This window comes from Lepisma saccharinum, chromosome 22 (genome assembly GCF_977018435.1).
Source record: "Lepisma saccharinum chromosome 22, izLepSacc3.1, whole genome shotgun sequence".
Taxonomy (NCBI): Eukaryota; Metazoa; Arthropoda; class Insecta; order Zygentoma; family Lepismatidae; genus Lepisma; species Lepisma saccharinum.
Window position 1 is genome coordinate 16904101 of NC_139250.1, and position 15400 is coordinate 16919500.

Sequence of the window (15400 nt, forward strand, 5' to 3'; positions counted from 1 at the left end):
GGTTCATTGGTAGGGATGAGCCTGTGCTTTGGCCACCGAGGTCGCCAGATCTCAACCCTTTAGTTTTTTCTTCTGTTGAGAAATGAAAACCCTCGTATAAGACTCAACTGTCACATCAGCTGAGGACCTCGTTGCTCGCATCAACGTCGCCGCCGCGACGGTAGCAGATACACCTGACTTGTTTGCTCGTAGTCGACAATCCTTGATTCGTCACTGTCATCTCTGCGTAGACGTGAACGGCAGACATTTTTAAAACCGTCCGTGATTATCGCCCTCGGCAAATCCCAGTGAAAATACTCTTGGTATTGCTCCCCACCCCCTGTGTGTGGTGAAAGTGACATCTTCAATTGTTGTACAGTGACACACACTGTCTGTGCGTAAGACATTGTAGCATTTGTTGTTTGTTGTGTGTGTGTGGGGGGGGATATTACGTAGTTGTCGCGTGTAAAAATACACATTGTCGTAATCATCTGATATTGTGTTTTTCTTTCCCTCCTCCTGGTGTAGTAATGTGTCTCTCGTATGCCACATGACATGATTCGTTCATTCCTCGCATGTAACTGGGGTATGCAACCGTGCTCAGCTTTTCGGATTTTGTATTCCGTGCTCATGTTTTGATGTTTGAGTTCGGGGTATGTTATCTTTAACACATTTCTCATTGTCACGGTCCTTCTTGCTGCGTTACATACCTTTTCCATGCATTCTTCTTGCTGGAAATCCCCAATTCCTTTGAGAACTCCATTGCGCATGCGTGCAGAGAACTTTTCATAGTGACTTCCGGACTGAGCACATACGATTTCTTTATGGTTCCCTTGGAACCGCCTCTCTATCTGTGATAGTATTCGTCCCAGTCAGGTGTGACGATCACTTTGTCACCTTTTGCGAGGCTCCTATCTCGGAAACGAAGCCTCAGTCGTAAAAATGGAACTTAGACTTTTTGCTTGTTTTCGTGTGAGGAATCACCTCCCAAGCGTTGTAAACGACCTTTAGAAACACCCTGTATATATAGCCTATCACTCCCCGCCAGACACGAGAATATTAGAAAGTTGTTTATCTGGAACATTCCTTTCCAGGTGTTCCAGCAGGTGGCCTTCTTCCGTCAGCTGTTGTTTCACCTGACAGGCAAATTAGATAAACATTTCCTTTCATCTGCAACGTGGTTGGACTCCTTATCTCACGATCCTTTTTCTTATTCTTTCATTTTTTAATCTTCTTCCTTCTATTCTCCTCCTTCGATTTTGGCCTTTCCACTCTTTCTAACGCCTTCTTCCATTCTTTGTTTATCTTCAGTGCCCCATTCCAGTTCATTGTGTCTTCTTCACCTTTCATTTCCTTGACCTCTTTCCATTTTCTCACTAGTACTCGCTTCTCCCTTCCTATCTGCTTACCCTCATCCCAGATAAACAACTCCTGTTTTGTACCATTTTTCATTTGTATTTGGTACAGAATCTGAAGAAGACCTTGCTAGAAGGTTGAAACGTAACGTTTAGTTTATGTTTTTAAAATATAATAAAATTCTGCCTTGCCAGCATATTGGATTTTTGGTTAACTTCACTGACTCGTGAACGGGTGGTTAATTGTCTCCTATCTGCAGCTACTTTAGCCCGGTCAATATTTAGAGTAAGAGAACTCCTCCAATAGACTAGAGTCGTTCTACACTCTGTCTCGGGGATCTGTGAAGCAAGGGCGCGTAACGGTAGAGAAGGGGCGGAGCAAAGTAGTGTGCGCTGTTTCAAACTGCTGATAGATACGGTCGCGTGGCTCTTCCATGCAATATCGTTCCCTCTCACGAGTTCATTGGTGGAATCCTATAGAGTCACTATTTTATTTCGCTTGCTCCAGAGGCTTCTGAGAGAGAGTATAGTTGCAGGTCCTAACTTGTTTCTGACTTTTTCCTCCATCAGGGTCCGGCAGAGGAGTTAGACGGTTTTGAAGTGTGAATAACACACTTAATTTTCAAAGGTACAGAAATGTATTACTACAGAAATACAGGTTATTGTATGCCATTTTCATTTAGTACGACAGTTCGTGTAAAAAGAAAATGATGCCTTCAATTTACTTCTATACGCATTCGAAAGCCTTTTTCCTTTCCTTTTAAAGACCTACGTAAGATCTTGAGTCAGAGATTTGTCCGTTTGAACAACTGAAATAAATTCAAATCAACAATCGGCGATCCGGTGAGAAGTTGGTGGCCTTCTCAACTGTTTGTCAGCCCAGTAAGCATGGACTCCTGCGGGTTTTCTTTTGACCAATATCTAAATCCAATATCTAAAGTTTTGCTTGTTTACAGATCCATTTAAATGGAAATGTGCTTCGTCACTCGTAAGAATAATAGTTTCCTCGGACATTTGGAGCATCCGTTCAGCAAATCTTTTACGATTGACAAAGCCATCATCATGCAGCTCCCGCACAAGCATAATCTTGTAAGGGTGAAATTTCAGATCCAGATGTAACATTACTTGTACAGAGCTATCTTAGATCCCCAACTCTACAGCATGCTGGCTGGCAGACGGTCTTGGGCTCCTAACGATAGCTTCCCTTACTCGTCCTATGTTTTCTGGTGACCTTACGGTTCGAACACGGCCAGGTGGTGACCTATTCGTAGCTGATGCTGTCAATCTAAAGTTCTGCACCCACCTGAGGATGGTGTTGCGGTTTGGTACACCCCCCTGCCGTGCCACATGCAAATGACGTCGAAAAAGGCTGCATTTTCAATACAGAATCTCCAGTCTTGAAGAATCCCTCCACAACAAACGCTCGATGTTGCACATTCCAGGGCTCCACGCTTACTGGGCTGACAAACAGTTAATCAGGCCACCAACTTCTCACCGGATCGCCGATTGTTGATTTGAATTTATTTCAATTGTTCAAACGGACAAAGCGCTGACTCAAGATCTTACGTAGGTCATTTAAAAGGAAAGGAAAAAGGCCTTCGAATGTGTATAGAAGTAAATTGAAGGCATCATTTTTTTACACGAACTGTCGTGGTAAATAAAAATGTTATACAATAACCTGTATTTCTGTAGTAATACATTTCTGTACCTTTGAAAATTAAGTGTGTCATTCACATTTCAAAACCGTCTAACTCCTCTGCCGGACCCTGTACAATACTATTTCTAACATTTTTCATTTTGTAATCAAGGATTGCCAGAATAGACTCCCAACAGAATCAAATTGCAGTCACTTCAATTCAAACTTTGAACTGTAGGTCCAATCCCAATCTGTGTAGAAGCGGGCTTAATCTTGGACAAACCCTCAAGTCAACCACATAACAAAGCAACAGGATTTCTTGCAGAATCACCCAACCGGAAACATATTTGTGAATGAATTCTAAATGAAAACCCTGGAACGTAGAGATTCCTCTGCGAGTTGGTGAAGTTCCCGGAACATCCAGACGGCAAAATCTTCCTCAACGCAGACACACAGGAAGAAGAAGAGGAGGAAGAAAATAGAAAAATCTCCCGGCGCAGGAGAACATCGATCATATTTGAGTAACCTTGTTTGAACAGGGATTGCATAGGAGGGCGACGTCCGATTGGCGTTTGCACTTACCTTCCCCCTCCCATCCCGTCCTGACGTGACGTCACTTCCTCTATTTCCGGTTTCCGGGCGGGTCGAGGGGACGCCCGCACTACTCATCCTCCAAGGTCCCTACATCGTCGCGACGACGAAATTTCCTATTTTTGCCTTTATTCCCGCTGCAGACATACCCGCGGAGACTTGAATGAGGAAGGCGTCTTCCGTCTCTCTCTTTCTGGGGACAAAATCGATCTAGACTTGAAGTGGGAGTTTGGTGGAACTTGGAGCTATCAGCAAATATTGACCGTTGCTCGCTCCTGGCTGCTCTATTAAGAAGAGAGAACGGATGATATGTGTGGTCGTGGGTGTCTGGAGACTTATGCCTCCGAACACACACATACGCGCGTCTGTCCTCGAGATGTCCTTTATGGGAGATGACAAATTTCAGACGAGGAAAGCTGATGGATCTTCCGTTGTGCTACCAGACACGTTCCGCCAAAGCTCTGATCTACACGAGCTGTTCTGGCACTAGTGCCTGGTAAGCATAGTCTCGAAATTAGACAAAAATATTTTTTTTTAAAAAAGGTTACTTACTGTGCAATTTTTCCCTAAAAGTGGTGTTTTTTAAAAAAACTTTTCGGTGTTATTTCCCCCAAAATTCGCGTATTTATTTTAGCACACTTTTCTGCAAAATATACCTAAAATCACATATTCATAGTGCTTTTAAACTACAGGGAGGTTATTTCAGTCGTTTACCGCCAGAGCGTCGGCCGCCCCTTCATGCAACAGGTCCCTGCAAATTGCGTTACAGGAAGTCCGTAATAGAAACAGCGTGTTTTGTAATGTTTCCACTTTTCACAATTACAGTTACAATTACAATTGAAATAAGCACGTACCTTGTCGCAAGGATGCTTGAATCTCACGGTATGTCACATGCCGATTTCTATCAATCATTTCAAGCACAACATCAACATTACTGGCAACAACAGACGTGGATGGACGACCTTCACGAAATTCATCACTGAGAAATGTGCGACCATGCTGGAATTCAGAAAACCAATTCTGCACAGTCCTATTGGATGGTGCTTCATCCCCAAAAGCCAAATGAAGTCGCTTGATGCATTGTTTCGGTGTTAAACTACATTTGACATCATAAAAAGCATTGCCCGAAAGTGTTCACGAGAAATTTCCATTTCTCACACGAAACTACTTCTTCAAAATGCTACGAAAAATAAACGAATAGGCTTAAACAAACAATGAAAGATAATTTAAACATAAAAAAGGTCTATTCTTCCGAGTTTTATAGTAGCGGAACACTACCGCCACTGTTGGTGGTAGTTTGCAGAAACTTTTCCAGCAGCCCTCGTATAAAGACTTTTTTTGCAACAAGTAATATTTTCCAGTACTATCGCATTTGAGAAAAATTAAGACGCCCTACATTAAGTACTTGGGGCTGTCTTTGTGAAGACACACAAATATCATCCTCGATTCCACATAATACACCCTAGACTGCATTGGCAGACTAGCGAGGCTCTGGCGGCTGGACTGAACGCCAAATACTCTGTGGGGCTCGTGTCGTGTCGTTCATATATTTTTTGCGATTGTGTCTTCGTTATGTCGACCGCTATGTCTATGGCAGAATGGTTAGCACAGCGCATCACGACGTTAGGGTTACAGAGCAGGGTTGTTGAAGGTTAAAGGAATTCTAAATAAATTCAATTCCGGTCCAGGAGAGAAAATCAGCAAGCGTAAATGGGTTCTGGACCGTAAAGAACCTTTTTGTCTCTAATGTATTTCAATTCGGTCCAGGAACGTTTTTCCCGATCAATTTAAATTCTGTCCAGGAACTTTTTATTCCGAATCAGTTTAAATAGGGTCCAAGTTCCGTATTGAAGTGAAACAATAGGCAACTTGGATCGAATACGGACCTGACGATAAACAATTATCCACTTGTCAGCATGAAAGACTAATCGAGGTGCTGGTAGTCTCGAGAATCTAAGGCACAAGGTAGAAATGGGCGAAACGCAAACGCTGCAGTCACGTTACCACTCTCCATGTAGCCCCATTCTCTCGCGCAATTTCCTTCACTTGGTTGTAGCAGCACTGGCGTTCCCTGTTGTGATATCTGCTGGGAACACAGCAGCCTCACGTTACCTCATCCATAGCTCCTATTGGCTGCGGTTCCTGGATCGGATGCCGGAGCAACACGTGACGGGTTTGTTTGAACTCAATGTGACGCCAAATAGTCCATTGCGTTATGTACAGTAACTCTTCGACATGGGAGTTTTTGAATCTGGCCCACGAGAGAACAACATCGCTTTGATTTATTCCCTGCGCTACGTTTTCTACAACCGCAGTGTGACATTCCAATGTAAAACGTACTCCCGGACATTTTTAGAAGGCAACTTTTAATCGGTCAAGCCTGGTCTGTAATTGTAAATAAATTCAATCCCGGACTGGGAGAGAAAATCAGCGAAAGTAAATGAGTTCTAGACAGTGTATAACCTTTACATATTTAATAATTTCAATTCGGTCCAGGAACCTTTTTTCCGGATGAATTTAAATTCGGTCCAGGAACCTTTTTTGCAGAATGAATTTAAATTCGGTCCAGGAACATTTTTCCAGAATGAATTTCAATTCGGTCCAGGAACCTTTTTTACGGATGAATTTAAATTCGGTCCAGGAACTTTTTCCAGAATGAATTTCAATTCGGTCCAGGAACCTTTTTTACGGATGAATTTAAATTCGGTCCAGGAATTTTTTTCCAGAATGAATTTCAATTCGGTCCAGAAACCTTTTTTACGGGTGAATTTAAATTCGGTCCAGGAACATTTTTCCAGAATGAATTTCAATTCGGTCCAGGAACCTTTTTTACGGATGAATTTAAATTCGGTCCAGGAACTTTTTCCAGAATGAATTTCAATTCGGTCCAGGAACCTTTTTTACGGGTGAATTTAAATTCGGTCCAGGAACATTTTTCCAGAATGAATTTCAATTCGGTCCAGGAACCTTTTTTACGGATGAATTTAAATTCGGTCCAGGAACATTTTTCCAGAATGAATTTCAATTCGGTCCAGGAACCTTTTTTTACGGATGAATTTAAATTCGGTCCAGGAACTTTTTTCCAGAATGAATTTCAATTCGGTCCAGAAACATTTTTTACGGGTGAATTTAAATTCGGTCCAGGAACATTTTTCCAGAATGAATTTCAATTCGGTCCAGGAACCTTTTTTACGGATGAATTTAAATTCGGTCCAGGAACTTTTTTCAATGTAACAACACGCAACTTGGACCGAATTAAAATTGTGGGAGAAAAAGGTTCCGGTCCTCCAGCGGAATCCAATAGAGCCCATTAAAATTTATGGGTTCCTGGACCTTCAACAACCCTGGTACAGAGTTCGAATCCCGGCATGGGTGTTCTTTGTGACTGCCCCTTCATTTATTTCATAGTCCTCATCGAAGCGAAGTAAAATTAATTAATCAATTTGGCACTAAACAACATGCATAACCAATCAGAAACAAGAAAATAGAGAAATAGGAATAAAGAATGTAAAAAAGAGAAAGAAGAAGAGAGAGAAAGGAAGAAGGAGAAAAGAAAGATATCCTTGTATCCATTATGGCCACCAAGATAAAACATATCTAAAAACATCCCTCCCCTACCCCCACCGGAACGAAATTATCCGTCGTTATCACTGTACTTGTTCCGGCGTCAGAAAACAGCGCCTAACACACAGGGCGATGCACATAGACTAACAAAACGCAACAAGGATTCAGGGCGACTTAAGCAAGGAAGGAAACTGACAGTCCGAAAGCGAACAGGGAAACGACTCCACTGTGTGCATCGCTTACACTTACGCGTGCCAACACTTGCCCTGTTCAACGCTCAGAACGGCAGAGAAGGGACATACCCGAGTCGAGAATTAAGGCTACCCTCTCGCATGCACTGGTTCATCAATTTTGCACTAGATGGCTCTGCAGGCGCTAGCCGAAATGAAAGGCGAGCGAGAGGGGAAAAAAGAAGAAAGGGTAAAGACAAACATGGTAGGGAGAAATGCATGAAACGACGCACACCCCGCGGAAGAATTTTTAATGAGAAGCTAGAACAGTCCCCGCGAGAGTGCATGGATGTGCAAAACTCATGGTTTATGACGTGGACCTGTTATGCGCGCGTCGACATGAAACCACATGCATGAACATAATTTTACATAATTGTGGTGGGAATTTAATTTTGCAACTTTTAATTCATTACTACGGGCGGGGAGAACATGCCCTGAGAGGGTTTTTAATGCACTATTTTTTATGAAAATATGCAAGGTTTCGCACATGCAACTGCGACAAATTTTCACAGCGTGTACAGGTATTTAAGTGGGTGGTCTGAAGGTCTGAAGGCCGACCTTCCCCCTGTAAAGTTCTCGACCACTCCTCAAATTACACTCATAATTGTTGACTTTCACCTTAAAAGGGTCGATGCATCTCCCCAACGAGATAGCTACATGTTATTTTATTCAGTTTGTAACACTGAATTAATGATATGTCTCGTCCTCATAGCTATTCTCTCATTTCAGGACTGCGCGCCACTGTGTTTTGGAGTGCATCACCACAGTTACAACTCAAGTCAGTGAAATATTAGTATGTGATTACATTTTTACCTAAGTGTGTGTTCGCCAGCAAGTTAACAACTCGTACAAAAAACCTAAGTTAAAACTTAGTACTTTAATAAAATCCCATTAAAAAAGTAAACTGAACGGCTCCTGATTTTCTTAAAGAAAGATTTTGTAGAAAAATATTTGAACCGAACAAGTTGATTGAAGGACCAGAGTTTATATGGAAAACAAATAGATGCACTGATAAAACAGAAGATGATAGCGAGAGAAATAAAATCCCATAGGACAGCTTGGGTTGGTCGTGTGAAAGAAGCTCGAACGTCAAAAGAATAGCCACAATGGAAACAAATTTTATGTAAACTAAGGAGAAGACCACAGAAGAACTGGAAAGCTGAGGAAGACCTAAGGAGAAGAAAACTAAAAATTGGAGAATGCAGAAAGAGGATAGGATGCAGTGGGGCAATATTTTTGGGCAGGCCATGACTGTCAGACGGAGCGTCGTGTGAAGATTATTTGTGTAGTACATATAACATGTGTTACTATTATATAAAAAAATAAAAACACATTACAACTATTAAACGTTTTGACCATTTTGTTCCAGTGTACTAATTTGCAATGTAATGGTTCGAAAGAAGATGCTTAAGTTGTTCGTGCACGTTTAAATTCGTTCAGGCTGAATTTGTTTGGTAGGGGAACCTAAAACGGCACGGGAGGTAATACGGGTCAATCGCAAAAGAGTATATGCGCACAAGTAAACGTGCACAGCGACGCATGCGCACTCAGTTTTACCGAGAAGTTCATTCCTAAGGGTACATCCTTGCCAAGTCCGGAAGAGATGCTGGATGTCGTAGTCTCCTAGCAAGAGTTTGAAGACATCAGGTGCTGAAGTACCAGCATACACTCGACGAAGAAATGAAGAAAGGTGCTCGATATAGCCCTGCAACGTTGTGACGTAATGCTAGCGTGCGTAAGAAAGCATAAAGCAGAACAAAGTGAAATGATCCGTGGCTCAGAAAAGACAATTTCCTGCTCGTTACCTTAAGAAGGTCTCACCCCATAACTTTTGTGTTCGCGACCAGGAGTTCGTGCCTGGTGCTCGGTCTCCCACAATTGACCAAGGGAGAAAAGGAAGAGTTCATGTGATTGCACAGGTGCGCACATAAAGCGTGCCTAACAAAATACGTTCAGGGAAGAAAAAATTTTCCATCCCGGCTTGTTTTAAGAAACTGAGATGTATTTACGATGGGAAAGCTCACCTTCCACTGTAATTTGTGAACGTTTCCGTTAGACATTCACTGCTGTGGGGACATTTGGGCGGTGATTGTTACATGGAACTGCAGTCCACTGGAGCAGCCTATAAAGAGGGTCCGTCACAAAACGCTCACGACGTTCTCATGATGGGTGTTGGTCCATTTCTGATGCAAAGTAATTTCCCTAAATGAATAGGGACGCGTGTAAGGTAACGACTGCAGAAGCTTTAATTATTACTCATTTAATTGATGAGGATGTCGTGTAGGACTACAGTAGACAAAAAGGAAAGGGCAGTGGCGTATGCTGAGTCTAAGACCTATGCTATCTCACTATGACACCTGGTTCTAGAGTATGGAGGAAGGGAGAAGACTAGGCACATTCTTGACGTCCATAAGAAAGCCACGTTGCCATCCCAACGGTAGTCAGGTTGCAAACTTATAAAACATCAGGTTGCCAACTTCTAAGAATTCAGGTTTCCAACTCCTAAGAATTCAGGTTTCCAACTCCCAAGAATTCAGGTTTCCAACTCCCAAGAATTCAGGTTTCCAACTCCCAAGAATACAGGTTTCCAACTCCCAAGAATACAGGTTTCCAACTCCCAAGAATTCAGGTTGCCAACTCCCAAGAATTCAGGTTGCCAACTCCCAAGAATTCAGGTTGCCAACTCCCAACAATTCAGGTTGCCAACTCCTAACAATTCAGGTTGCCAACTCCTAACAATTCAGGTTGCCAACTCCCAAGAATTCAGGTTGCCAACTCCCAAGAATTCAGGTTGCCAACTCCCAACAATTCGGGTTGCCAACTCCCAACAATTCAGGTTGCCAGCTCCCAAGAATTCAGGTTGCCAGCTCCCAAGAATTCAGGTTGCCAACTCCCAAGAATTCAGGTTGCCAACTCCCAAGAATTCAGGTTGCCAACTCCTAACAATTCAGGTTGCCAACTCCTAACAATTCAGGTTGCCAACTCCTAAGAATTCAGGTTGCCAACTCCTAAAGGGCCATATTACCTTGGAAGCAGTGAAACTAGAATTGAAACTAATATGAATCGCTCAAGATACAAGACACAGTAAAGCCAGAAAGGGGTCAAACGAGGTGTCATTTTCCCCTACAATAGTGTTGCGCCCTCCACAAGCACTTCTTCGGTTTGAAGCATAGGCGTAACTTCGTGGGGGTCACTTGCTCGACCCCTCCTAAAAAAACCTTCAGGCAATTAAAATTTAGAAGTTCGGGGTATTTTTGTTAACCTCCTTGGACCTGAGGAACAAAGACATAAAGAGTAATTTTTATACTCTCAAATGTAACAGCTACTTAGCAAAATAGTGCTGGATGGACAACTTGTCTACCCCCCAAATTTAGGTCCCAAGTGTCGCCGTTATCATGTGTCTGCAACATCCAAATTTATAATAAAACATTAATATTACTGAGACTGAAATTAATGTGTGAAGTATATAATCTTAACTTGACATTAATTTTCCACAAAGGGGAAACACCATGACCTCTGTATTTTCCCAACTCGCCACCTATAGTTGTGGTAGGACCTTGGCTACCATCTCACCCCTCTACCTGGGCGTCGGCAGGGTAGGTCAAACCGGTCGGTTGACCCCCTGGAAATTTCTATCTACTTTTTTCAATTTATGGCAATTTAAAAACGAAGCACTTTATTTCACTTCATTTTGCGTGATTGTATAAAAATGGTCTTGAGATATCGAATTTGGTATGAAACTTTCATAGATTGCAATACTGATACTCTGTTAATTTGTAACTTCACGCGTTTTGAAGCTTCTTATACTACTGCTACTGCTACTAATGTTAGAAGTAACTATTATGTAATCTTGGTTGTAACAAGTACTATATTATTCATATAATAAACTTATTGGAGACTAAAATAAATTAAACTAGGTACACCAGTCGTCACAAAGTTAGTCCGCTACTCCTTTAGTCGGGAACATGAGAATATTTGCAAATCGTCAGGGCTTGCTGGGTAGAAAAGAAACACAACACTGTTTTCAAAGTTAAAACGCAGTTTTATAATCGCGTATATTTCATAATCGCTTACCAATAAAACACTAGAACATTCAATACTAACGTTGGGCCAATTCCCTCACATATAGCGAAAGTCAAAGTACATAATTAATTGCTTACTTTCAACTTATCGGCAAGAAGAAAACTCGAAAACCCAAAAATCTATTCTTGAATTCTGTCAGTTTCCAACTTCCTATTGATTCTTCCCGTTCACCTGTTTTCCAAAATCAGTCTGTCGCCAGGTGAGAAACATTCAGGTGGGTCCACTTCCTCTGCTGAGATGAGAAAGTGACGTCAATACGAACAGATTTTGACGTATTTATAAACATATATAAAAGTTCCAACTACAACTGTATCAATCTAATTATAATTGTCTGACAACTTGCACATTATTTGAAGTAACAAACATTTTAAAAATCTTAACTTCTTACAAATATAAAACCTTCAACTCTCGGGTTCGTTACAAATAATATAATAATAATAATAAAATACCGATAATGCAATAATTTTAAAAATTAACCCCTCTGACAAACTTCTGCATATGTCACTTGTCTATATCAGGCTACTTTTGACAACTTTGGTTCAACGTTCTCTAGGAAAATTTCTGGCGACGCCCATGCCCCTCTTGTGAACCTTGGAGAACTATAGAACTAGCTACTATAGTTCTCCACGTCTACAATCCTTAAGCGCCACGTCTGCGAGTTGGAGACGGCGGTAGGAGCTTTGCACCAATTTAAATAGGATGGTTTTCCCCCATTAGCAAGACACTCATTTCGTCCGACGAATAATTAAGCACATTTGGGGCGACCAAACGCAAATACTGTTCACTTTTTTCCTCCAAATGACGTGTAAATATGCGCTCTCGCTTGACTGGAGTTCAAATAAGTGATGTAATTAAGTGCAAACAGAGTAAATTAAGTGCGCGGTCTCTCTTGAAACTTTAGGCAAACGGAAGTTGACATCGAGCTATTAGTTAGCGTTGGTTCACGTGTGAAACACTAGTGATTCTACATTCTCCAGAAGAGAGTGTAAAAGTGGAATAGAAACGGGACTCAAACACGAATTGTTCCAGACATACGAATGTAATTTCAGTCAGAAATTTTCGAAACAATAATTGAGACAAAAATATCCAGTCTGTTCCCTTCTCAAGTTCAGGGAGTCCATAGGCGTAACTTAGCGGAGGCAATGGAGGGGGAAGTGCCCCCCTCCCAAATTTTCGGGTTTATTAAAATTTACAAGTTAGGATACCTAAGCAGCAAAGTAATAGAGAGTAATATTTGTGATTTCGCAAACGTCAGTTATTTCGCAAATAATCCTGGACGCTGTTTTTATGGAATGGAAGTTTTGAGTCTCTTCCCCCAAACTTAAGCCCCAGGTTTGATTCTCCCTCCTCACAATTAGGCCCAGTTTGATTCTACCCCCTCACAATTAGGCCCAGTTTGATTCTGCCCCCCTCAAAATTAGGCCCAGTTTGATTCTGCCCCCTCAAAATTAGGCCCAGTTTGATTCTGCCCACTCAAAATTATGCCCAGTTTGATTCTGTCCCCTCAAAATTAGGCCGAGTTTGATTCTGCTCCCTCAAAATTATGCAGTTTTATTCTACCCCCTCAAAATTAAGCCCTGTTTGATTCTGCCCCATCAAAATTAGGCCCACTTTAATTCTGGCCCCTGAAAATTAGGCCCCGTTTGATTCGGCCCCCTTAAAACTAAGTCCCAAGTTACGCCCACGAGAGAGTCCGTGCCAGATTCATGTCAATAATTCAGAATATTATCGCCAGTAATACAATCAGTGTGTGTACAATTTCGTAAAAATGAAATTTCCCGAATTTTCCAGACCAAAAGCAAGACATTTCCAGACCAAGCCATTAGGGCAATTCATGTATGTAAACCAGGCGCGGTTGGCCTTATAGCGCACAGGATCAGTGAACCCCCAGTAATATACGGCATTTACCTCGAGAATGGACAATAAACAATGTATTTACCTTTTGCAATTTTTCGCTAAAATTTCTACACAAGAAGTCATGAATGTGTGTCCGTAACACGGCAAATTCTTTTGCTGAGAAAGAGAAACCGCGAATCGGCCGCCCTCGTGCAGACACCCTCAGCTGAACCCCCACAGGAGAGCTCTTGCCATAGGGAAGGTTCGGGCGGCAGGCAGAAGCTCGGGGCAGCTATATAGGTAAATACATGGCAGATGATACTGAGAAACCTCGATCTCCAACCAACGGTCATGCGCAGTTCGTGCTCTCTCAGAAGCCACAGCAGAAGCCAGAAGGCACCGTCCTCGCTGCGCGCTGCGAGTGAGGCCCAGCTGGTTCCTCCCTTCCAGTGTTGCCCTGTGAGGTTCAAGTTTGAAGCGCATTCGTTACATATTCTATCTTCTCTCTTGAATCATTTTTGTGCCGAACTTCTTGGTATAAATGTAAAATTGTGGCAGAGAAGGATGAGTAGAAATGAATGAAAGCTGGAATTAGACACGATGAATTAAAATAAAAGAAATACATTACTAAAATAACTCGTGCATGCATTCAGACTTTTTCCTTAAAGATGGAAACACTTCGGATATCTGAAAGTAAAAGAATGGCGCGATCTTAGACAAGAAAGGAAGACGTGACAAACCATGTCGGTGTCAATGTTTCAAGGTTGTAAGTGGGCCTCCCCCATGGCGCAGTGGTAGCGTCATTGCCTTGTAATCGAAGGGTCCCGGGTTCGATACCCGGTGGAGGCACAAGTGGTTCGGATCCCACTTTAAACTGTAGGTCCAGTCCCGATTAGCCTTACTGTGCATAAAGTGGACTTAAAACAGCAACTCAAACCAAGGTTGTAAGTTTTCGAAGTGCTTGGATAGTAGTTGCAAAATATTGATGCTCCAAAGGATGTTACGTCATTTGATGCATTGTAGGTGTTGCTGTCTGCGCAGGTAAGAAATGACCGCTAAAATGCATTCAATTAACGGAAACATACCCTCTCGTCTGTTGAAAGAAAATTAGAGATACGAGCGACCAACTCCAAAATTGAAGATAGAAAAAAAAGCTGTAACATTCCAATGAAAGGTTCTCAGGTTTCTAGTACACATATGCCATTGGTTGCCATTTCCCTTTAATAATTGTAGGACCATTGTGATTAGTCGTTTTATAATTGCAGGCATGGACGTCCGGAAGGGGAAAAGGGGCCACACCCGCCTGAAAAATTAATGTCAACCTAAAACTATTTATTACACACATATAATTTCATTTCAGTCACAGTAATTTATGATGATTATTATAAAGACGTTGCAGGGACTGAAGGAGTGTTTCTTTTAGAGAACGGTCCTATTACAAGGAAAAATATGCCTAGTTTGTCCCCCCTGGAAAAAAAAATAATCTTGCTTCCCATCGCTCAAACAAATCCTGAGGACGTCCATAAAACCCGAAATTTCTTTCATATATGCACAATTTATTGTACTTAGTTTTAGCCCTAAATTTATACGCACACCTCTACTATGAAACTTCAGTCTATGAAAAAATTATGTACCAATATTTTAAGCCCCATCCCTTTGTTTCCGGAAAAAATCTATATTTGCGGAAACTGAGTATGTGTCATATGACTGCGGTGAACCCCCAGGAAAATAATGCACGAGCCGCGCCTGATGTAAACATGTGTGTAAGAAGGTCACTACAATTTAGGTAAACACTACACTTGCAATCCCACTTTACGAAGCTTTTAAAATATTCACATGTAAAAATGATAACAAAAAACTGACTGTCGGGCGCGCTTTTACGTAATACCTGCCACATATTGACTAATGGTTAACAAGGAATTATTTTTATGTGAAACATCATAACAGTTATACCATAAATAATACATTATTATGTAAAACTCAGTAATTTATGTATTAATCCTAATATCTACGAAACTCAACACAAAATAATGCAACATGATGAAAGTGGTAAATTTCAACAGCCACTTAATGATTAAAATGAAATTAGTTCAAAACATGAAAAGTTATCCCGGAGTATTAAATAT

The 15400-nt window shown here is 41.6% G+C and overlaps 1 long non-coding RNA gene across 1 annotated transcript in view; it reads right to left on the reverse strand.

Moving 5' to 3' along the window:
• LOC146004651 (uncharacterized) overlaps positions 1-15400 on the reverse strand; it is a 351309-nt gene that overhangs the window by 115131 nt on the left and 220778 nt on the right. The gene's annotated exons all lie outside the window — the stretch shown is intronic.